At 34.9% G+C, this 25,503-nt stretch overlaps 1 protein-coding gene across 15 annotated transcripts in view; it reads right to left on the minus strand.

Moving 5' to 3' along the window:
• Positions 1-25,503, minus strand: part of LRRC4C (leucine rich repeat containing 4C) — a 513,517-nt gene that overhangs the window by 95,567 nt on the left and 392,447 nt on the right. For all 15 annotated transcript variants that reach the window (XM_069017154.1, XM_069017152.1, XM_069017148.1 and 12 more), the window contains 2 exons: positions 5,069-5,154; positions 3,767-3,904 (listed from right to left, as the gene is read on the minus strand). The gene's annotated coding sequence lies outside the window, so the exon portion shown is untranslated. The remainder of the gene's footprint in view (positions 1-3,766; positions 3,905-5,068; positions 5,155-25,503) is intronic.

The raw sequence follows: 25,503 nt of genomic DNA on the forward strand, positions 1-25,503 counted from the left end.
CTTTGTCCAATTAGACTATGAAGAAAAAGTCTATAAAAGTGTTTGTAAAATAATTAAATAAATCAATCTTGCTACACAATTCCTGCCTGCTGGATCTTCTCTCCTCCTCCCTATGGCTGCAGGACATGGTGATATACCCTAGGGCACAGGCCTGCGGTAATACTGAGTCACATATTGTCAAAGTAAGGCAGAAGCAAAACAAATTCCCCAAGCTGATCATGCAACATGCCCTTGCTGCAAAGAGGCCTAATGGTATCCTGGGCTGCACCAGGCAAAGCATTGCCAACAGGTTGATGGAGGTGATGCCTCTGCTCAGCCCCAGAGAGATTATACCTGCAGTCCTGTGTCCATTTTTGGGCTGCTTAGTACAGGAGAGAGGTGGACAGACTGGAGAGAATCCAACAAAGCAGCATGAACAGATCAGAGCGTCTTTCCAATGGGGAAAAGCTAAAAGAAATGAGGCTGCTTAGCCTGGAGAAGAGGAGGCTTGGAGGAATCTTATTAATGTCTACATGTACATGGAGGGAGGGTGCAAAGAGGAAGGAGCTGGTGGTGCCCAGCTGCAGAACCAGAGGCAGTGGGCACACACTGAAACACCACAGGTTCCCTCTGAATATCATGAAATGATTTCTTACTATGACAGCAAGAGCACTGGCACAGGTTTCCCAGGGATGTTGTGGAGTCTTCCCCCCTTGGAGACATTCAGAAGCCATCCAGACATGGTCCTATGCAATTTGCTCAAGGTGAACCTGCTTGAGTAGTGGGGTTGAACTAGGGGACCTTAGAAGGTCCCTTCCACCCTCAGGTGTTCTATGATTCTGCAATTCAACAGTCCGTAGAAGTATTTACATAAAAGGAAAATAGGAAACCTCATACTTAACTGGTAAAAATACTTTTTCTAAAGTGCTCTTAGTTTCTCTTATTCACTGTGGGCTTAGGAGAATTATGTGCTTAGCATTCAACGCAGCAATAGCAGACAGTCTTTCTTTTCTAAATGAATGATGTTTTGAGGAAAAGAAAAATGAGGGAAAAAACCTACTAACAGAAAAAGGCTAAAATTTTCCTAATTTTCCTTTTGAAATTGTTTTGCAATATATATATATGTATGCCCTAGTCAGAATTGCAACACAATATTTTTATTTATATATATATTTTAATATATAAAAATAGCTAATGTTAGAACTTCTATGACATTACGCCCCTACCAAGAGCTTACTCTTTAGGGTTGGTAATAACTTTTAAGTTTATTGCAGCATGACTTTAGGGTACCTAGCATTCAATAGAGTTAGGGTAATAATCCTTTTACACATATTTACAGAAGTAATCACATAGTAAAATAACAGCAAAAGTTTCCTTTGTACTCAGAATTTTGGTTCCACTGAGACCAATGACAAAATTTCTGCTGGTTTAAATAATACCACAATTTTGCAGAGTATCTTTTTCCATGTGACTTCAAACTTTGACTTCGATTCCAAAGTCTGTCTTAGACTTCAACATCTTGAAAACCATCATTAATCTTTACTCTAAGGTTTTTTTTGCTGTAGTTATTCCCAAAATATGGGAGGACAAATATTTTGAGTCCCAAAGCTCCTCACTACATGCAAGCACCAAATGTGTTTGTTCAAAAACAGCTAACTTACGTTCATTTTGTAAGAAATAGGTTGTAGACATGTTCCCTGAAATCAGAGCACATTGCATCTCTACTCTAATAGTAGCCATGTGGCTATTTTTTCACATTCCATTCCAAGTTTTTCTTAAACTAATTTCTCCAGATAAGGAAGAAGTGCATGAGCAACCCCTTATCCTATGACAAAATTTATTATTATTAGTAGTAGTAGTAGTAGTAGTAGTAGTATTAGTATTAGTAGTAGTATTAGTATTATTATTATTGAATAAGGAGAAGCAGCAGCAACAGAAGTATGGCTTTGTATTTTTCTCTTCCAATTTCCAGGTTTTGGAAATGGGCATATTTTTCAACTCCTTAAAAAATGTGAGTGCCTTTGACTGAAATGAACTACTATATTCAAAATTAAAAAATCTGAATCACAAAATGGCTTAGAACAAAATTTCAAGTGTTTTCACTCTACAACCTGACAATAGTATGCAAATCCTGTCATTTTCCTATGCCGCTAATTTCAGGCTTAGAATTCAGATCTAGATGAATTCTCTCCTTTCCAGGACTGAGCGCCATTGACATCAAGCTGTTGTGAATTCACTCCATAGGGAGGAATAACTCCTTTGATTTCAATGGAGCATCTCCAGATTAATGCAGGTGTAGAGCACAGCCCTTCATTTTATATTCATGCCCCATTTAATATGTATTTGGTTTTGTAAATCACAGAATTACAAATTCATTGGGGTTGGAAAATGTTAGTAGTGTGAAAAAGAAGGACTGTTTCTCCTAAACTGATTTTTTAAGAATGTAAAATTTAAGAATACAGACAACTAGACTTGGGCAGGAATGATGCATGAATTTGAAAATAATATCTTTATTGTGTGACAGCCTTTTTTTCCCCTAAATGAATATTAAATAGCAAAAATATGATACTTTGACACAGACATGAATGTATCAGACATCCTAATTTCTTCTCCTGTTGAGTTATTGTGACTGGAAAATACAATTTCCACACATTGAGAATTAAATCTTAACCACATGTGCTTCAAAACATTAATGAGAGACAACCTAACAGCCATATTTTCCTACCTCATCCTCATGTTTAGCATACATTTAAATTCTGATACAGGGAAAAGATTTACAATTTAACTTCTGATCAAAAGAAAAAGTAACATTCAAGACTTCTAAATTTTCATCACAAAAACCATAATGGTTCGTTTTAACCATGCAAAGAAAGTTACAGCTTTCAATAAATTGGGAAGGAAAAGAAATGTTGCATAGAGAGGACAAATTGTCAAAATGGAAAAAAGAAGAAAATTTCATGGCATAAATAACATTTTTCAAGAGGATAACTTTAATTGTCAAGATCTCTTTTCAGGTACATATAAAATAATTTACTTCAACTAAATATCTTCAGTATCTTCTATTTCTATGTCCAACATCATGGAATCACCTTACATAACAAACAAACTTTCAATTCATCCTCGTTTGTCAATATGAAAAGAAACCCTGTTTTTTCAAAGTGATTTTTTTCTACTCATTTCTTTTTAATTTTTTTTCCCTTGAATTGATGCCATGAAGATTTTTTGCCTTTTCTTTTATACCCATTACACCTTTTTACAACTTCTGTATTCCTAGTGCTTTTTCCCTGCATTCTTGGACTTGTCTGTCAAGCTGAAAGACTAAACATCTTAGAAGCTTCGTAGCTAGAGATCAGTGTGCCCCAGACCCCAAGGTCCTCTCCAGAACACATTCTGTAAGCCAAGATAGAACCATCCAGGGGAAGGTTCCTTGGGGAGAGGGGCTCACTTGAGCCTCTCATTGGGGAATCTTTGATAGATATGCTAATTAGTAAAACCTTATAGCTGATCTTTTGGGGCATATATTTGGCGGGGTGCATTTCAGTGCATATGACCTGGACGTGTGCACCTAAGGATCCTTAAAATAAATATAGAGGTAAAATCCCTTTTCCCCTTCTAACTGTGTATGACTCTTGATTTTAAGACCAGGAAAACGCATCAGAATCACTAATGGCTCATCCTTGGCCACCAGAAAAAAAACATAAACTTTTTTTTCAGATTTATCTAAATTCAAATGGATTTAATTTTATACTATAATGCATATAATGTATATAAGGACCTGATTTCTTACCTTTGGTGCTTGTAGGACTGCAGCGAGTGATATGGGCATCAAAAGTGTTATAGCCAGGACTCACTGGAATTGTATTTCCAGAGTCTTTGCATGATCTCAAGATGGACTATTTGATTCTCCGCACGCCTGCCACTCTACCTGTAAAATGGAAATAATACTTACAGCATGTGTTAAACAGGAAAGAGTCACTGTTATTGGGACCAGGAAGAGTAAAGCTTCCCAGTATTGCCAGTGCCTGATGTGACACCGTTATCACCACATGATGTGCACTACACCAGGCAAGGCAATTGGAACATATAAGGTAGCAAATAGGGTAAAAACCCACCCCTCTAAATAATTATAATTCTTTTCTGTACCCTAACAGTCAATATCTGGTATTAAATAATTTAAAATTCTTGAGCATGTTGTAATATAAATGTACGTTGACAGGTGTTGACTTAAACTAGATGGATGAAAAGTCAGGGAACAGTTTAGGACCTAGAAATGAACGAAGGCAAGAAGCACTGTATTTATACTCACAAATGTTCTGAATTATGATACAGGATACTTAAAAAATTACCCTTCAACCTTGATTTCTCTGCGTTTTCTCAACAAGTGCTCAGCTCTCCCTTCTATCTCCACAGACATTCAAACTCTACATAATTTCGAGAGCAGATGAAATACCTATCATCTTTCAGTATCATCTTAAAGAGATGGATGAAAAACTACAAGACAATGATGAGCCTCTTGAAACTCTTTTGGAATTTACTGGGTTACTGCCACTCCAGAACAGACCAATAGTCTGCCTAGTCCACTGTAGTGTCATTTCTAAAAAGAATACAAGATTATTCCATAGCAGGTCATTCCATAACTTCCACTTCAAAAAGCAGTGTAAGTGGGAGAACAGCCAAGACAAATTTTCATTGGATTTGCACTTAAGGCCTGGAAATGTTACAAGTGGAAAAGGTAACTCTATAATTTGGAGACAATGAGAGGACACGGGTTTAATATGAATAAACATCTTTGTTCCCATCAGGACAGGATCTTTTGAAAATTCTAAAAAAGAACTGTGGTTGATAACTTTTCTCATTTTTTACTAACCCCATGTTAGAAATCCTGATAAAAAGTTAAGAAATGCTGTCAGTCACAAGTGGTGAAAATGATGGCAAGAATAATGATTATTTAAGAGTTTTTTGGTTTTGTTTTTGTTGGTTTTTGGTTAGTTTTTTTTTTTAATTCAAAGATACTTTAGGCTAAGTTTTCCTACAAACTCTCTGAACTTTGTTCCCAGGTGGAATGGTGACATATTAAATCAAAACTCACCTTACTAAATCAGATCTGATTTTCAAGGTCTAGGGAAGAGCTTCTTGTTAAAGAGACTATTTCTGGTGATGAACAGGATAAAACACCTGTAAGGGATGAAACATTGTTTTAAGAAGCTGCACATCGTGATTATAATATTGTTTGAGTGCAGGAAAAAAAAACAAACCCAGAAGAGCTGATGCACAAAAGTCTGGATTTTATCCACAGTTGTACTGAATGTTTTTTGGTTTTTCAGATCTTCTATTTCTCTCTCCTTGCACTTTTCTCCTAGCATATATTGAGACTGCATATCTGTTAAATTGTATTTGCTTTACACTCCTTTGTGCATGTAGGTAGAAATATAAAAAATCTATAATTTAAGACATAAGGAGCACTATTGGCTTCAAAAATCACAGTATTGATAGTCTTTGAACAATAAGGGCTAATAAAAAGAAATTTAGAATTAGAGGCTGATGACAACTTTTCCAAAAGTTCTTCAAAACTTAATGGAAAATGTATTTTGTAAAAATCAGATCAAGGGATATGACAGTTCACTTAAATTGTTTCAAGTGGGCCTTATTTTCAAAAGTAGCACAGCAATATTTCCTAATCCAACTCCGTTTATAATGTGCTCTCCAAAGATGAGCCAACTACAATGAGTCATCACTTTTGGAAAACACATTTAATAACTCCATATATGAAGACACAGATCTGGAAGCAGGAATTAACCATCTGTAATCCTAAAGCATACACAGTACATTTTACTAGAATTTCTTTTCTGGAAGAGAAATTTAGAAGAAAATACTAGGTTCAAAGAAAATGTTTAATGTAATCTCCCAAAAATTTAAGGTTGTAAAGCTGTTTCAATTTAATATTAAAAAGTTTCTGCAGAAATATGATTATTAAAGACAAATTAGTTTGGTTTTTTTATTTAATGCTCCTGCCCTCAGTTTTCTTAGGAAAATAAATACAAAGAAAATAAAAATCTATCAATTGATATTTATTGATATTAAAAGAAACAATAAATAAATGGTTCCAAAATGATCTTTTTTACAGAATTATTTTCCCTTAGCATTTCTCTAAGAATTCATATAGATGTTGAAAATTTCAGAATTGTATGAAAATTGCTGTTTCTTTTCCTGCAAGAGTACTGCAGACAGAAGAATCAAAGAGATTGGTTTGTTTCTGCCTTTTATAGAGACAGATAATCTATGTGCATGCATGTTTATCACGACAAATGGTAATGTTTAAATGCAATTGGCATGGGGGTTTTATGGTCATAAATATTTAACAGATAGATATTTATATAAAAGAATATTTCAAAAATCTAGGAAATATTTAACAAAATTTAGATATATATTCTAAAATAAACTAGCTTTTAGATATTGGAAAATATATACTTTTATAGAGATAGAGGCAGATTGGTCCTTGAACTTGATAGTTTAGGATTTTCTACTTGCTTGTAGGCAGAGCAGCATTGGCATTGTTCACATTAAATTAATGTGTTTAAGATCAGATATTCTTATTGTTCACACAAGAATTTGTGCTTGCTGAATTTCTTCAATTTAAACTTTTCTTAACAATCTCAGAACATCACCTGACTTTATTCTACAAACAAAACCTCTAAGAGGGATTTTAAAAGGTGCTTAAACGAGGATTTGGAAAATTCTGTGATTTACAGATTTTATCTAACTGCATTAATCAGCTAACTCCCATATGTTTTCATGTTTAAAAGCCTTCCAGAAAAGAACACTATTTTTTTGCTTGCTATTATAACAGAAATTAAGAGGTGATAAATGTTTAAGGTCCATGTGTAACCTTGCAGGGGCAAGGAGGATGTCTTACAGGTAGTCAGCACCATCCATGTCAGTTTAATCATACTGATATTGATGACTATCCCATTTTTTGAAAGACTTAATTTCTATTCCTTATTTCTTTTGAACAGAAGAAAACGAGCAGCTTGTCACTATGGTATTAGGTGGGAGGCAGTGCATGGCAGGATATGAGTCAGTCATTAAGCCTGCTGGTCAGTTAAAAAAAAAAAAAAAAAAAAACTCAAAACAAACTACAACTTGTCGTAATGACTGGGGCTATTCTATGCAGAGGGAATATGCATTAGACAGTTTATTCACAGATATATTTCCAGAATATTTTAATACTAAGACAGGGAAAACATTTGAGACACCTCTTTCATACCTTGCTGCAGAAAACTTCGAACATCTGCATCGTATACAGTCCTACTTTAACAAACTCATTGATGTTTTCTCTGGGGTAGTTCTGTATTATACCCATGCCCATCTTTGGGATTTGATTTTCTGAGGTATTTAAGTGGATTACTTATAGGGCAACCATGCTGATGAAGACCTTGCATGCTAAGCTCTAGAACGACAAGACTTTCTGCTTTAGTTAAATGAGAGCAAGTATATATCTCAGCCCTTTGTCACAAAACTGTGTGGGAGAGGCACATTAGGCAAGGTGCTAGAAGTGAGGGAAGCTCTAACTACTTGCAGCTATGACACATTATTATTCATTGCATGGTGTGTCACTCAGACTGTCATAATGCACAGCAGAGAGCATGCACATTATCAGTGCTGAACAGCACCGAGAGGGACTGCAGAAGCACAGGTCATTTGGGGAAAACACCTCTGTAACAATCCAGGCAGAGTTTCCTGCTCTTTGTGAAATGGATCTGGCAGCACAAGCAAGAGGATCATCAGCTGGTTACTAACAACCAACAAAATTCATCCTTTACAAATGAAGACATACCTAAAAGGGCTTCCTGAGGTGGAGTCAGAATTCTGTATGTAAAATAGTCACTAAATATTATCCAATGAGATATATCGGTCTTGGAGAAAGTGATCTGAACAAAGAACAGGTCAAATGCTCAAAGAGTTGCATGGGTATGAGTGTCAGCACAGTGCTTTGCACTGAGGAAAAAAGGCCAGTCAAAAGAAGGTAGAATCTGCAGGGTCAGAGTAGGCACAAAGAGAAAAACCTAAAACCACCCAGGAAGACTGAAAATAAATAAGTCATCAAAATAAGGTAATCAGATACAAGCATCAGGTTCAAACATACACACACAAAACAATGTCTAATTTTTGTGAATTAGACAAAAAAGGCAGTCTGAATTTTTTGAATATGAAATTATCAAGTTATAGATATTAAAAAAAACAAACCTAGTTTTTATATATTTTAAAATTAGCTTATATGAACAAAAATGTACGGGTTTTCTCCCACAAAAATTTGCTTCCTTGAGTATTTGCAGACAATGAAATCACAATGGGAAAATTTATTTTCCACCCCCATCTTTAAAATGATTGCATGATTGCAATATTGAGATAACATCTTCAATTTTTCTGCTTCCCTCTGTTTTCTTTTCCCATATACAGCAGCACTCTCTGTTTAAAGTCAAGAGAAACCAAAATCACTTAAGTCAGGCTTTAGCAGAAATTCAGAGAAATTCTCCAACAGATTTATCATGTCAGAAAGCATTACACTAGCACCACTGCAACCAGCCCTGAGTGAGACCTTCAGGCAGCTGCTATCAGCACTTCCAAGCCTTATCTATACCTCACTCATGGTAATATATTTCTTTTGGAGTACACTGGATAATATGATAAAAATCTCACGATAATCCTCCTTGTTAGACCATGACTTTGAGCAGTCATGACTGAGGTGCAGAGCATTTCCTAGGAAACTACTAAGAGGAGCTAATTATCATACCCTATCAAGAATATAAATTTGCTAGTAACATAATATTTATCTATCTATCTGTAAAACCCTGTAAACTTATTACCTTTCAGTTAACAAAACACCCACACATTAAGTTGTGCTTATGCAGGTCTTTCCATCACGGTGTGTCTACAATCAGTGTATAGGAAACATCTTACAGACCCACAAAAAGTACCAGGCTCATAACTTCTGGTAGGTGATCTGCAATAGTGGCACACAGAATTTTCACATCAAGAGCAAGAATTGGGATTTGTGTTCAATTTCTTTTAAAATTTTAGTAGGCAGAAGGCAATAATGTCACTGTTATGTCATCATCATGTTCTATCATTATTCAAAAGACACTGATATCAAAGGACCTGAACAAAACTTTCTAACTTGATTGGGAATTTCATGGTCTAAGCAGTACAAAGCACATTCTTCATTGTGTGATCATTTCTTAACTCACTGAACGATTTGAGAACAACAGTAAGCAAGCAATTTAGAACATCGTGGCTGAGGGCAAAGGTCATATGGGAAGGTCAGGATGAACATAAAAGTGAAAGCTAGAAAGGATTTATATATTCATATCTTGATTGAAAAGTCAATTTCTTTCAATACATGCTGCACCGTGTATGATTAATTTTTCATAAGATTCAGAATTGTTATCTGTCGACTTCCAGCAAAATTTGTTATAAAACCCCCTCATCTTTACACATTTTTTATGGAACAATCAAGCAAGTTAAAGACAAATAAAGGAGAGAGGAAATATACTATTGCAGTATGTGATGCACTTTCTAGAACATTGTTTTGGGTTTTGACAGTGTTTTGTTTCTTTTTCCTTTTCATTAATATTTACAAGGGACAAATTAAATAACAGACTCATAACTTTGGAAGGGAAGGGGTCATCCAGTCCAGTCTCCTGCTCAAAACAGATCTGATCAGAGCAAGCATCTCAAGGCACATCCAGTAGAGACATACAACACCTGCAAGAGCCCACAGTCTCTCTGGCAAAACTTACCTGCTTTTTAACCACCCCAGAGTTTTGGGTTTTTCCCCTTTTATTGACATGAAAGCTGGGAGCTACAGTGAGAGAGGAATGCCTCAGGAATGCTGCCTTTGCTGTCCTGAGCACTGAATTCACCATTGCAATGCTGGCAATCAAAGTCTATTGAATAGGAAGCTACTACAAGATGTCAGAGGTATAAACAGCACCAGCTATGCTAATCTATGAACTAGAAATGTTTCACGAGGAACAAAATGTTATACTTTTAAATGTAGAATGAAAATACTGAAAAGGCAACTTCAAATCAGAAGAGTGGGATCGAGGAATTAAACATGAAGAGAGAACATCTTCATATCCAGTACCTCAACAAGTTTATTAGCTAAAGAAGTGATGGTCTTTACACAAAATTGTAAATTGGGCATTGTGGGATATCTGATTTCATTCTGAGTTTTATTGATATCCTGCTGTTCCTTGTGATTCTCTGGTGTCCTGGACACATTTACTACTGAAAATTAGGTTAGAAGGAATTATCCAACATAGAAATGTTCATCTCAAATCCCAGTCTTTCAAATACACAAAGTATAACTGGTACAGTATAACTATTACACAAATGTGTCAGAAACAGCTGTATTTTCCATTTCAAATTACACTGGATCATTCCAGATGAAACTGGTCTACTTTAGCCCTCATAGATTTATACTGTTATTACATATAGCATATGTTTCTGAATTATTAGAAGTCAGGTTAAAAAGGCATTCCATGAAAGATAAAATGCAGCAAGTTTTAAAATCTTGATAAAAAGTATGTGAGGTTTTTCTAATAAACTGATATGTAAGCTTAAAGTAAAATATTTAATCCAAATAAAATGATACCAAATACAAGACTTAGTCGTAGGTAATTTTAGGACATGAATATACTATGAAAGAATTACTGAGATTATAAAAAGATTCTGCTTTTGAATGGTACTTGAAAAAACTGAGAAAGATTTAGATAGTCTGTGGTCAAACATGGTGCATGTCCATTGAAATGGGAGGCCAAATGTGTACCAAGGATTTATTCTCAGATATTTCTAACTATTACCAGCCAGTTCCTACCGGACCTGTTGAAGCAAGTATACACAATGACTTTGTCAGAATTATCTTCATAAGAAAACTGGAATTGCAGGTCCAGAAGCTGACTTCAATGATCCCTGTGGGCCCCTTCAAACTCAGGATATTCTATGATTTCATATTATTTGTTCACCTATATAAAATGACTGTCAGCTATACTTGTTTTATACATACATATGTATGTGTGTATGCATACACTTTGTCTGCTCCATACAAGCAAAGAAAAAATAATTTTCTGGGCAAATATAGCTCTAAATATTAACCTGGAGAAAATGGAGATACTGATAAAAATTAACAGGTATCATATGAGGAAAGAGAAAACTAAAATATCAGAAGACATGAAAAATCAACTAGGGATCTGCATATAAATTTAGGTATTTCCTGACAACTGTCACTCTTATGCCAAAGTTCAGACAAACAATGGAGGTGTCTTACTCTGACAGTCTCTCTCTGCTGCCTGCCAGCACTATCAAAGCATCAAGGCCTCTAAAACAAACCCAGCAGGTTAAAAAGCTGGAGTGAAAGGAGAACAAATTGTTTCCTTTCTTATTACCCCATTACCTGTTTGCAAAAACAACTCTGTGTTGTGAAGGAGATTTATGTAACACTGTTTCATCAAGGAACTTACTCTGTACATGTTTCAAGAAAGGTGAGACTGATGCAGCAGAATACACTTCTGGCTACAGAAACCCTTTTATTCCATGTATATAAGACATGACCACAGACTTGTGAAAGACTAGCTGGGAGATTGCAGTGGTTTTTTTTTGACTTATGCCTACTGGGTTGCACATGAATGACACTAAATAGCCTATTTAAAGAGTTACGTTGTGTCGTCAATAAATCTTAAAGTATCTGTAAATAATACTAATTCATGTGAAGTCTTAAAAAAAAAAAAAAAAAGAGTGATTTCTAATTATGACCTCCCTCCCCTCAAATGATAATATTTAAAGGCAGTACCTCCTCCAGGACACAGCTGGTGAGAGAAAATAAGCAAGACTAACTTACGTGCTTATTATTATTATAAATCATTCTTGATACCTGCATGAGTTAGAGCAAAAATTCAGCTTAATTCCCAGCAACAGGAGAAAACTGGAGGAGTGGGGGAAAAAAACTTTCTAGCTTTAAGAATATGCAACCACAACCTTCTTCAAACTGCACAGTAACCTTGATTGTAATTATAGCTCCAAAATGTTCAAATCACCTAACAGAAATAACTTGTATGCCCCCCATTCCAGGTAAATTCAGCAATACAGGAGTCAACCATTGATTTTCTCCTTGCCCTCAATAACCACTCTAATGACACTCAAATTTTTGGTATGTAATGCTGCTTTACAGGAAAAAGTGGTTGCACACAGACTTCTCCAAACTTTTTGTATTTGTATGACCTTAAATTACAAAGCCCATGTTTTATGCCTGCATTTTCCAGCCTTATTTTAAACCCTGATACATGCAAATCAATTCATCCTTGAATAATTTTCAAGTTACTAGAAAAGAACAAGACAAAATGAAGAAATTCTAATGTCACTTGAATTTTCCACAAATAGCCACCTTGCCACTAGAATTGGAGAAAAACCTCTGATTTGCACACATCTACTTGTTGGACTTGCCATGTTTTAATGATGTGTATGAAGCAAGTACCAGGGGGAAAAAGAAATTCATTTTCCTTAGCAAATTCTCAGAATATTTATCTCAGAGTGATTTTGTCATATTCTTGCACTTGATTCTCATCGACCAGCTCCCATATAACCATAAACAGTTTGTTTTCCTCTTGAAAGACATCAACATTGCTTTAAGCCACCAGTTTAATTAATTTATTTTATTATAGTTTCTGTTTGAGAAAAACGACTCATTCCTGAAATCTGTGGGAAAATCACTGCTGCTTTATATTCTGAAAGTCTGAAGAGAGGCTGTAAATAGCAGAAATATATTATTAATATTTTCAAGTGAGAGAGGTGGTACAAACCAGTCTGTTCAGCATTTCAAAACTAAGAAGAGGTTTGTACTTTGAATGCCAATACAAAAGAAACACTAAAATTTAGAAATAAAGTAATTTTATGAGGTTTGAGTGTAAAAATAAACTTTACCTTGAATCTTGAAACCATCTATCCCATTTTATATTTAGAAAATTAGTACCTTTAAGCAGGTAATTTTTTCACTACTCTACCTCTCTCACAAGGTAGACTATCATACTTTTTGATAAGCACTCTACATTTTTCAGGAGGAATTTAGTAATATATATTCTACTACCTTATGGTCCAATATTTCAATGTCTATATTAGAATGTGATTTCCAATAACAACATGGAAAAATGTGCTACAGTATAAACCCATATCCTACATAAACCATATCCTATATTAACAAATATATCCTGCCCACACTCATCATGGACTGCCCTTGTTTCCAACAACTTTTCATGTGCTGAAAACTTTTATTGTTCCCCCTCTTCCATACCTCATTCTTCTCTTCTTTTCAATGCTACTTGTTTCAGTTCTTTCTGAAATGCCAGTTTTCTAAGACTTCTTTCTCCTCATTTCCAAGATATGTAAGAGTTCATTTTTGAAACTGAATTTCAAATTTCATTAAAACCCTCGGAAATCCAAAGCAAAATACAACACTGTGTACAAGATAAAAAAATGTGACTTTTGTTCTGAAATTACTTTTTAAAAATTGGTTTTAGTAGAAAGAAAACAAGAGAAAATTTTATTTTGACACCAGTATACTTTTTGATTTTGTATTTAAAAGGAATAGCTGGAAGAACATAACACATGCCAGCATTCATAATTTTTGTCTTTCAAAATGAAGACATTTTACACAAACTCAAAAGTTAAAATGCAAAGTCTTTCAATAAAATCCTCATTTTTAACAGATACACAATCTGCCCTTACGAAATAACTTATTCATAAAAAATTGTTTTGCCAAGATTGCCATGTACACATTTAAAAACTACTTATGAAAATGTCATTCAGTTTATATTCTGCATTGCTTTGTGAGATTCAGTGTTAAGTGACTCCCAAATCATTCTAGTAACACAGCTATTATTTTGTTATTCAGATGGTTCTGTCTGTACTTAACATTATGATTTTTCATCCAGCTTTTCTTTGTTTGTCTTCATTTTTCCCATTTGAAGCTTCTATATTAAACACAGTACTGTGTCTTACAAGGATGAAAGACCCCATACCACCACTGTAATCACACTTGCTTAAATTCACATCTGAGCAATGCATTCCAGATACCCATATTTCTAGATATTTGTAATTTAGATCAGGAATATAAGACAGAGATAAATAAACAATAAATATTATAGAAAAAAGTGAAGATGGAAAAATGTCACTGTATGTGACTCAGCGTGAGGATTTTCAACTGTTCGTTCTACATTTGAAATGAGACAACGTTGATGCATGACGAGGTACAAACAATCCTTGCATGCAACGATATCCCTGTCATTCCCACAAAAATGCCTGTGTGGGTTTTATTAGGAGAGAAAAACGACCTTCTGAAAATATCTTTAAGTATATTGCTGGGTTTAATAAGAGCATTAGTGCTGAGTATCATCCTACAGTGCTTTCTTAGCACTTACAATACATGGCTTTTTTAATCTTAAATAGAATGAAGACCACACACTCTCTATAACTGAATTTTAATGACTAAAATGTCTGTGGAGAAAAAGTAAAAAATAAAAATACTGTTACTCAACTCATCATATCATCATTGATCATAAAACAACTCAAAAGCCGGAGTTTATCATTTAGCCCATATTATCTGAATAGGCATGGATAAAAAAATTCTGTCCCATTCAACTGGCACCACACTTACACTCTAATATTATTAATTAAGGAAGCCAGATCTCTACTTATACAGGACTGAACTCTAAACTGTTTTCCATTTTTTAGATTTCTTTTAAGAATGAATTAATGAAAACAAGTGTACCCTTGTAAACTTAATTATTTTAGGCTGTTCTGGGAAGTTGCAAAAAGATTCTGACATGGGCACATGCTGAATGCTGAGACATAAGAAAGAAGTAAGGACTACTTCCTGAAAAAGCACAGAGGAAAAGAATTCTGAATATCTTATGTTCTTTGCAATTCTCAAACCCACTAGTTTTTAAACAGTAACTTTTGGTACCTATTATCCTAACCAATAAATTCACTGCAAAACAACTGAATTCATCTCAATGACTTTTTGAATAATATTTATAATCAGTAGTTAAAACTTTGTAAATGGCAGCTCATAAATCAAAGGTCAATCAGGGTACTGAGAGCTGTGATACCCAAAAATACCCCACAACTTTGCATCCAAGGCTTGTGCTTTGATACCCTTCAGTGTCCTACTAAATCCCAGATTTCTTGAACTGCTTGAATGAATCATTTAGCTTTGTAGGGGTTCAGTCCCTTCTCCTGTTGATGGACTTTCAACTGTAAATAAATTCTTCAAAGATTTCTGTTTCGTCAGTTAATGCAGTAATGTTAATATGACAGAATTTTTTAACTAAGAAGGAAAGTTTTTCTTCTGCTGTTAGAAACCTTATTCTAAGTTTTACGTTTTCTTGCATTTTATATACAATTAAACTATTTCACTGCAAAGTTTTAATGCCGTGTGAGTCATACCTAATTGCAAATGTACACTCACTTTTGGAAGATCCAGTCCAAATGCAATAAGACACTTACATTCAGAGCAGCTCTGTTTCATATTGAAGAAGATTTATACAGAAAATATTCACATTAGCTGCATTTCTGCACCAAAAATACCCCATGAAACACCAATAAACCCATCCACCCCTCTCCAAAAAAAAGAAAAACCAAAAAACTCAAAACAAAAAAGCCCAACCAACCAAAAAAAAACAAACCAAAAAGCCCCACAATCCTTAGGAGGATAATTAATAATATCAGTGAAAAGTACTTAGATTCTGAAGCTCTAAAATAATTTATATGAGAATTTGCTAATTCTCTAGTTTTAGCATAATCTGCTTTCTCTCTAATTTGAACACCAGAGTAATGAAGACAACTCTCTGCCAAGTGCTGAAGACAACTGTGTGCTGAACACAGTTTGTATTTCAGTAACCACACCATACTCCTACTATCAAAGATCCTCATTTATAGGGATAAATACAGTACAATATACAGCGGTGTAGAAACCCACCAGAAGGCCTAGCAACCAGGTACAAACCATTTATATTTTACTTGAGAATTGATATAGTCTATAGCTCATGTGAAACTTTGTACAGTGACTACTTCGTCTGCTAAGATAAAGCAGACTTCCTATTGATAAGTTAGCAGCAAGCTGTATGTGGAATAATTCCTGTATCCAAGTGTACATTGACTAATTATACTCTAATACTTATGACCACATCTAAAATATCTCACCAGGCAAGGGATGTTTATGTCTTTCACAATCACCTTTTTGAAGTTCCACATCAGCCAGACCTTCATCAGCTGACTCTCAGGACATTTTTCTGACCTTGCACGTGCATTGCTGTGTATCAGAAGCACTGTGTTTCAGCTTTGCTGGAGTGTGACAAGCATAGCCATGAAAAAACACCAACTAACTCTCACTATGGAACTGTAATCTCCACACAGCCTGCAACATTTCAACAAGTAAGTCAGAAAGCTAAATTTACTATCTTAACATGTAATAATGTCACTCTTCAGCCCCTTGAAAACCACCCCTAAGTAGACAAAATAAGCAGTGATAAGCTTGGGGCACAGAAAAATCAAGTTGTTAATAAAATTTTATTATTTTAACTTAATCCATTAACTGGGCAACTTGAGGCATTTTTATTTTCTTCTTTAATTAAGAAATACTATGTTCTATACAATGAAGAGATTAATATTTAAAGCAGTACTGCTTATGAAAATAATAGGAGAACTGAAATGGCATTGTTTTAAGAGTTTGAGTCAATTTATCTCAAAATTGCTGAAGTATTCCAGAGGCTTTAAATACTGAATTGAAGAATCCAGTTGCCTTCATGAACAGCTACCTGAAATATCTTATGTCCACTAACGTTTTCTTAAGTTAATTATGTTGACATGCTTTCTAAGTTACTAATTAGCTGATGGATAGCAGGGAAAACAGCAAATAGCAGAGGAAGAGAATCAAGAAATTTCTACATTTACAAAGGCAAAAAAAAAGGCATCAAGCTCTGGCAAAAGTTGTTATGAAATGTAGCATCAAGACAAAAATTAAAAGTAAAAGGTATTTTTTCTATTCAGTACTCAAAGAAAAAATGATTCAGCATTAAAACCCAATTCTTGTTGCTGCATCTGCATGCATAAGAGTGAATATTACTCACTCATCATTAAAGTACAGATAAACAGACCATCATGAAGTGATTTTGTTAAACTTTGTGAAATGTATCTCAGCAAACATTAATAATAACTACCAGGAATATTTACTGGGGATCATTGGGTCACACAGGGTATGATGAACATAGGGACACGTTCTTGGCACAACTGAGAAATGAGTTTTGGCCTGGTTGAGGTCTCCCATATGTGTCTTGTAAGCCCAGCTAATGAGGCAGGACAATCATTAAACTTGGACGAATTAATATGACATGAATAGGAGAATCCACAGATGCAGTGACAGAGATGAAAGTAGGTCACATTCTCACAATTTAAATAGAAACAGTCTAGACAGCATTAGCATGAGCCTTGTAAGAGCTGTGCTGAAACCCTCAGCACAAATCTGTACCATCTATTATGACTGACAATAAATATAAGAATAGAACAACTAAGAAAAAAATCATAGATATACATAAAATGAGAAAAAAAGAAAAACTGCTTTGGCTTTAGCTGGCATTCAGGGGATTAAAAATATTTACAGCATACCCAAAAAATAAGATGAAAAAACAACCAATATAACAGATAATTTTCTTCAAATACTGGTGATTGCAACAAAAAAATATACATCTCGCTGTTATTTTACATGAATATTGAAAAGGCTTGTTTTCTCTAAAGCTCTTGGCAGAACACAACTTAAAAAAAGAAAAAAAAGCCTCAAATAGCCCACCAAAAATGCTATTGTATAAAGGAATAAAGATGCAATGACATAATGAAGACAAACAACTGAATGCCTACTGTGAAAAACTGAGATAGGAAAAAGTGTTCTCAATTTAAATAAATGGAAAAAAAAATACACAAAAATAACAACAGATTATCATACAACACTTATATAATATGTGGTCTGACCAGTTCACAGGTGAGGCTTCTATTCAAAATTTTTTGGAACCACAGAAACTTTTTCTTGGTTGTGCAGATCCCTCTACCATGAAATAGAATGATACAACAACCAAATAATTTTCACAGTCATGGATATTTTGTAACGTGTTGTAATCAGAGGATATTTCTGCAGTAACAAGCAGGTTATCTTTTTAGTGCTTGCTTATCTGTGTCCCAGCAGTAGAAGTACTTACTAATAAAAAGGTGTTTTTCAAACTGTAGTACCTTCTACAAGAAAAGGTGTTAAGCTTCATTCTATGGTCATGTTGCCATTTTGGGTAGTTATATGCCACCAAAAACCTGTACTAGGCTACCCCAACTTTTTTTTTTTCTCCCTCCAACATTTTTTATAAAACAAATAAGATAGAGTGTAACGGTTAATATTTACATTTATTAGAATTTGTCCTTGATTTTTTCATCTTCAAGAAACATAAGTCTGTGTACCTTATGTATAGTAGGTGAGTACAGAAGTACCATAGGACTCAAATTTTTGGCATATAAGCAAAAGAATATATTTGGATCATGCAGCATTGTGTAATTTAATCCACACCCACACATATTTCAAATACATTTTAAGCAAACTCACATTATATATATATACACTTGCATGTGTGTGCATTTATATATAAGAAAAAGTATTCATTTACCCACCAATTAAGTTCTATAGTTGCTTTAAGCATCGAATAGATGAATTTTCCTTTCATTCCCGAACAAATAGTTATGCTCTTTTCAAAGAGGTAGAAGTCCCTTTGTAACACAATTAAGAAAACAAAAATTGTTCTAAAATGGCAAAGGGAAATATTTCAGTCTAGAAACAAGGTAAATGTTTCTGCTTTAATGTTTGTTTCTGTTTGTTTGTTTTTCTGAGAACTACCATTAGAAAGGTAACAGTAATACTAGATATTGCCTGGGGTTTTTTCCAATGTTCATATTGCTTCTTATTAGAAATATGTTCAGTGTATTTAGCCAAGTACATGTATATATACACCAGCTTTTTACTACTGCTTTTAACTATCCTTTCAAGACACATTCATAGTTTTGTTTTCCACAACAACAAGTGTTAAAGCAGCAAGACTCAAATGTGAAAAAAAATGATGCTATAAATCTTGTGTCTTGAAGATCTCAAGATGAAACACAGAAATAAGTAATGTCTTCAAACACTTCTTGGGCTCAGGAGAGCCCAAATTACTTGGAGAGTTCTGAGAAGTAGACTGACTTTATTATACACATCAATATCAAATGTTACGCAAGTTGAAAGGCATCTGCCTTGGACATATCTTTATATGATTCTTAGTCATGGATTTAAACCAAGATTCTCCCTGGGAGATTAAACAGCTTAACAGCCAGATGCTGCAGAGCAGTATTTGGCATATGTAGAGCTGATAAAGTTACCAACTCTGAAGTGAACAGAAGAGACTGCAAATGTTCCCAATCCTTACAATCAAAACAGCAGAATGTATAGGTAAAAACTTTTAGCTGAGTAGTGTGTGGCTTAAAGCAGAAGTAAATACCAACTGGTACATGGACATTTACACTATATGGGTTATCTTGATATCCAGCTACTCCACTTCCAATTACTCCAAGTTATACTAGAGTAGACAGAAAAGTAAACTTAAAAGTAAACTTCTGCATTTAGGAAGAGTTGTTACTTCCTGTTCTGAAAGTCCTGAGAGCTCTCTAGATGGGCCACTAATAAAGCTTTCCAATTTTACTGAAAAGTATTCTAAGTATATAGGAAGTTGATTCATCTAGACTCATAGACTGCCTTGATTCAAGAAGCACCATAAGGATGGCCCAAATTGTTACTGGTGTCAATAATTTTTTTTCAAAATTATAATATTGAATGTAAAATATTCTATTTTTATGAATTCTAATTAATATTCTATTCTGGTGAATAATAATGCCTCAGAGAGAAGGATCCTCCCAGATTTCCATGCTGCACAACATGAACAGAGAAATTATTTCTCAGACACTGCTACATTAACTTTGCAGATAACATAACATTGTTTTTGTTTTCATTGTAAACTAACTTTCTGGATGCATCTTTGCTATGGATAAGTGACATGAGTAATGTCCTGATTTCTTCATCAAAATACCTCATTTTGTACTCAACAGTGCAGCCTGTAAAAATGCATCCTTCTTCATTTTCAGGAGCAGAAAATTTCAGCAAAACAAGGCCAGCTATATTTCAAGTCTGCATTTGAAAAACCTCACCTCTAGTAGCTAGTAAATACTGCTGATTATTCTCAGCTCAGCAGTGCAGAATTTAATTAAAAACAAATCCAGAAAAATTATTCCTGGAACACTCCCACTACCTTTAACAAAATTTCAGGGAGCTGAAAGCTGCCTGCAGACAAAGACCTATATGTTATGCTATTATTTTCTTACAAGTCACCTGCAGCAAATAGGACAGCACTCACTTCCCCCCTCAGAATCACATCACTGGTACTTTTTTCCCAAACAAGTTACAGTAGGGACTGGCAGGCCAACAATTATGATTTCATAGATGAGGATATATTATATGCACTGCTGTAGTGACAACACTATAGAAAATCCTCTACTATTAAGCCAGTGGGAGGAAACACTCCATCTATCCCAGCCAGGAGACAGCATTCTTTATTGTCTATATGAAATAGATTAGCATGTTTATCTTACCTCTCAAGGAAAAGATGCCAATGTCATAGCCTACATCAAGTTTAGAGCACTGGCCAGCATTTTTTGCAGCAAGACACAGACTGTGACGCCCATAGAGAAAAAGGTTATGGTTCAACTCCTAGAAGCAATCCCTCTGGAGACCTCTTACAGGGTTTACTGAATGTCAGAAGGTTTTGCTGTTCCTGTCTGCTAGACTAGTGCTGCAGATAGACAGCAGGATTTCAGCATACAGTTTGCCTCTTTCCATCAGCTTCTAAATTCTATTAAAAGTGCCTATGGCACTCCTCTGCTAGGAAACATTTAGCACTGTCACAGACACTCATTCCGAGAAGTCATTTCAAGGCATCAGAGTGCTTTTTAAAACCTCTGCTGTGTGTGCATGAGCACCAGAGTCTACAAGTACCTGCACACAGACACTACCCGAAAAAAGTTACTAATGACCTCCATACACTAACCTAGAGGTGACAACAGAAATGAAACCATAGCCTCAGCTATTTTGGTTACAGTTCTATTATTCTGAGAGAGCACTCCTGGCCATGTTCACATTTTACACAAGACACTTTTTCTCCTAAGTTTGGTTTTTTCTCTATATATGCACTTGGGTCTTTACAAGAGAAGGGAGCAGTCATACATTCTACTCTGGTAGTAAGGTCTCCCATCAACATACAACTAAAACCTACCTGATAGCTATTTCAATTCCAAAGACTCATCTTGTCACTTCATCTACTGATATATAAGCAAATCCATGTTCATACCAAACCAAACAAAATCCATGGATTTTGTTATACAGTAAAGACCTTCAATCACTGGTGCATAACAGTGACATTCTGCTTGCCCCATATCCCCATTGTTTCCCCAGAAGAAAAACAGCATTTTAGGTCATCTAGAGATTCTCCAAACAAGTGAATTACAAGTTTCCTGAGTCAGGGCAAGGCAATGAGACTAAAGGTTTGAAATTTGTGTGAAGCTCAAATCTTTATACTGAGAATATATACATATATATATATATATATATGTGTGTGTGTGTGCATATATATATAAAACACACGAATAATAAGATTCCAATGGGAGAAAAATTATCTTTTGTTGAATATTGTTGTCATTACACCATATCATTTTTATATGAAAATAGTGGCTTCAATTTCTTTCCTAAATTGAATACAAACAATATCTTTCCAGTAGGTCCACTAAGTAGTTATTTGTCAGAGCTCCATGTTGAGATGATAGAAGTAAAATTGCAATTCTGATGTACATGTGGAAGATTTACAAGATTTATTCATATTCTACCTTTATTTCCACTCAGAAAAATTCATAGGGACTAAAGAGTCTTCATATTTTTCCCACTGAAATTATTATTTTAATTGGCAATAGAAGCTACAATTTAGCCTTTAATTAAAGGCAAAGAAATAACAAAAATCTACCATAAACATTTCATCCCTCAAAACTTAATCAAGTAAAGCCAGAGTGGGACTGAACAGTAGATGTGAAAAATATAAACATTCATTTAGTTAACCCATTTGAAGGTGTTTTCCTGGTTTCATTCATAACCACCAGTCAGGCTGGAAGTTAAATTACTACCTGCTGGTGACTGTTGAGTAATTTACATCAAAATAGGTGAAGATCTAGCCGTCATGATTTCCAAATTGTTTTGAGAAGTGTCTACTATTTAGACAATTCAGGAAAGAAGCCAGTGACAGGGATTCCTTCTGACTCAGTTATATCAGTAGAGAAGGAAGTTTTCTTTAGTTTGTAGTTTTCCACTCCAGTAGGTTTTAAAATATCTCCTATGATTCATATAAAGAAAGAGGATGTAGAGAAGAACAATAATGCAAGATGCAGAAATGGTTGAAACCACTGAGATTGTTGAAAGGGAAAACAGTAGTACATAATCCTCTTTTTATTTTTGTTTTTTCTTTCAAGAAGAATGTTCTTATGATTGGAGTGGAATTTAATAAGGTTAAAATAGAAAACTCTGACCAATAGCCATATTCAACTAGCATACTGAAAATCTTGCAGAATTACCCTGACAATCACACAAACATCCTCCAACTATTTTTCTGTAATGGTTATCTGCACAATTCATATTTAAATGTATGATTGAGAGGATTAAGAAGATAAATGCAGTTTCAGACTATGAGAGCATTCTAGTCAATAGATTAATTTTACTTGAAAGACAAATTTGTTCCCAGGTGAAAAATGTTTATATCTTCCAGTAGTTTTAAGTCAATTACATAATGTCTCTTAGAAAAAAACCCCACACTGGTAAAAAAGGAAGTTTATTAGGTAGAGACAAGTTTTTAAAGATAACCTTTTGCACTGTTTCTAATTAGTCTATCCTTCTTACATGATCTAAAAAGCAGGATGTTCAAGTAAATGAAAGCTACTGTATTTACAAGTTCAAGAGGAATCCCAGCACTCCTCCATCCTTTCATGTGTAATCACTGCTTGTGGAAGCAACTATTGAAGGCTGTGGCTATGCTGAAGGCACCTGGCTGCGTTCCTAAATGCACTCAGATGAAATGAGGCAGGGATGAGAATTACTGAAAGTGAAACCTCTACTATGTTCTTCCCGAGTGTTATTTTGCTTTCTCTCATAAATCAAAGCTAAAAAGCTTCTCTGATTTTTTGGTGGTTGCCAATAGAAACTATTAGCCATTCATACCAGGTGGGAGGCCAATATGTAATAGGATGTAACCAAGAATACTATTTTCCTAGAAATAACCTGACATCTAGAAGAGAAAAAATAATTTCTTCCTGTTCCAAACACTCTTTCTAATGTAACTTCATGAAAGAAGAATGGGGGCAAACTTTTAGACCCAGGGCCTGAGAAATGCAATATTCCCGTCCCACTACAATTATGCAGGACGCTCACATTAGCAGTGTGTAGTGACAGCACAGACGCTCACATGCCGGGAGAATGTGGGCCTAAAGAAAAGAGGAATCAGTTAACTCATTTAAATCAATCCCTTTGTGCTCCCCACTCAGCTCCTGAACGCTGCCAGCCGCAGAGCTGAGAGACGGTCTGCTGTTCAGGCTTCCACAACTGCCTGACCTTTCCTCTAAGCATATTAGCCTACAGCAGATCCAGCCTCAGCAGCCCTTTGGGGCCATGGACTTTGCTGAGTTTTATCCGACAATCAGTGTTCTGAGCCCCAGGCAAATCCTTCAGTGCTGCTCTTCTTATCACAAAGTAATTACCTGGCCTTTCTTATGGCCGGTTTGAATTCATGGGTTGAACTCACTGAAAAGGTTACAGAGTCAAAAAAATAAAATTAGAACTTCTTTTCAGTCAGTTTTCCTGACTTCACACCAGATGGAGTCAGCAACTTGAGAAGTCTGACAGGCAACTTGACTGAGTCTATCAGATGGTCAACTGATATCTTTCATGTTTGCCAAAACATTTAGGGATAAAAAACAGAAGCATATTCTATTGACATTCAAAGACATAGACTAGAGACAGATTTCTGAAATGACACAGTAAACCACTCTGGAGTGGGAGGATTTTTTGCATAAGAATTACAGACTTTCTCTCTACAGCAGAGTGACTGTTGTCTAGGAACATTGAACAGTTTCATGTGGAGTTTTAGTCAGGGCAAGTACTTTGTGAAACAAAAGAAGAAATTTCTCTGATGAGCTGATTTATTTGCTTTCCAAAAGACAGTATTTAATTAATTAGCTAGAGAAGCATGGACTAAGTCCTGGAATATCTGTATGCTATGCTTTGTCTTGTTCCAAGCATACTTTTGTTTATAGCAAGCTGGACTAACACTGAAATCTGTGACATTTGCAGATCATAATTGGATTAATTTCAAATAGGTTCATGTTCCTGGACTACCTGAATTTATCCATTTGAGATGCTCTCATACCCAATACAGATCCACTATGATCTTTCAGCAGCTTTTCATTGAGGGCCATCCTGCCCTCGCTTTTCCTCATACTAGACAAGAAACTTAGAAAGATATACTAAGCTAAATACTGCCAATAATCTTTCTGTTAAATATATTGCAACTCGCTAACATTTCCAGTTAATACAGTATGAAGCTACATAGTAAAGATGATAAATATTACTTTGGATGCATTGATATTTATCCCATTTCTCATTAAATGGATTTAAATTTAAAGATCAATGGCAACCCTCCCTGCCCATCTCTTATATATATCTCAAGTTCTAAGATGTAAAAGAAGATCAAAACTTAACCTTTTGTTCTTGGGAAAAAAAAAAACCCTTCATATTAATTGTGAAGGGTGTTTTCCGAAAATGTTAATTTAGTTAAAGTTATAGTAATTCCTATTAGTGGATGAAGAAAACATGTAAATAATTAAAGAAACACTGTGCATTTCATCTCCACCCATATAGTTTTTCTATCCAGAATTAGTCAGGAATATTACTTATAAAGTGTTATAATTTCCATTTTTCATAACGGGCTCTATGTTATCTTAATAGTCTGATTAAGGTTTAAAATTGTGTAACACTACATGTTATATTTACGACTGAGGGAAGCAGATTTACTTCTGAAAGCAAAAGCCCTCAAGAACAAACCATTTAAACATAGGCAGTTATTTTTTTTTAATTCCTCCATCATTACATGTAGCGCATATGTTGCAATTCACACACACAGTCTGTATGTACATATATATATTGACTATATATTGTGATGCTTGTAGTGTTGCCAGCATAATACATTTTCCATTTATACAAAAAGAAGCAGGTATGACCACTTATTTTAGCACACTAATATTAAAGTTTGCCGCTCAGATTTTCCCACT

The sequence above is a fragment of the Aphelocoma coerulescens genome, chromosome 5, assembly GCF_041296385.1.
Source record: "Aphelocoma coerulescens isolate FSJ_1873_10779 chromosome 5, UR_Acoe_1.0, whole genome shotgun sequence".
Lineage (NCBI taxonomy): Eukaryota > Metazoa > Chordata > Aves > Passeriformes > Corvidae > Aphelocoma > Aphelocoma coerulescens.